General features: G+C 42.1%; 1 pseudogene; it reads left to right on the top strand.

Annotated features, from left to right (window-relative positions):
• The first annotated feature begins 239 nt into the window (after positions 1-239).
• LOC145719669 (tubulin polyglutamylase complex subunit 2 pseudogene) lies at positions 240-574 on the top strand (annotated as a pseudogene).
• Positions 575-579: the final 5 nt, after the last annotated feature.

The following is a 579-nucleotide window of genomic DNA, read 5'->3' on the forward strand; positions in this document are numbered from 1 at the left end:
TACCAGACCTAAAAAGAAAAGAAGTCCAAAAGTGTCAATATATTTAATTTTAAACATAGACAATATTGGCAGTGTACAATGATAATTATATTATATATACAAATTATATATATATATATATATTATATATCACACACACACAAATTCAAAACACTTGTTTGGTGCTTAGACTTGATTATTTCAAAGACCTCTCAATAGAAGACTATGCTGCATGCCTGGTGTTGGAATTTTAAAAATTCATGGCACATTGGTCCCTGCCGCTGCCCCCACCCCATACGGAGTGGGGACACGAGCCATGGAGGAGACGCTGCCCCCGGGGCTGCAGCAAGCTGCACCTGGAGAAGCTGACCCTGGGGATCACCCGCATCCTAGAATCTTCCCCAGGTGTGACAGAGGTGACTATCATAGAGAAACCGCCTGCTGAACATCATATGATTTCTTCATGGGAACAAAAAAATAACTGTGTGCTACCTGAGGATGTGAAGAATTTTTACCTGATGACCAAGGGCTTCCACATGACATGGAGTGTGACGCTGGATGAGACACCATTCCATTGGGCAGCATGGCAATTAACAGCAT

Source organism: Leptonychotes weddellii, unplaced genomic scaffold (assembly GCF_054177405.1).
Source record: "Leptonychotes weddellii isolate Sample4059 unplaced genomic scaffold, ASM5417740v2 HiC_scaffold_61787, whole genome shotgun sequence".
Classification (NCBI taxonomy): Eukaryota; Metazoa; Chordata; class Mammalia; order Carnivora; family Phocidae; genus Leptonychotes; species Leptonychotes weddellii.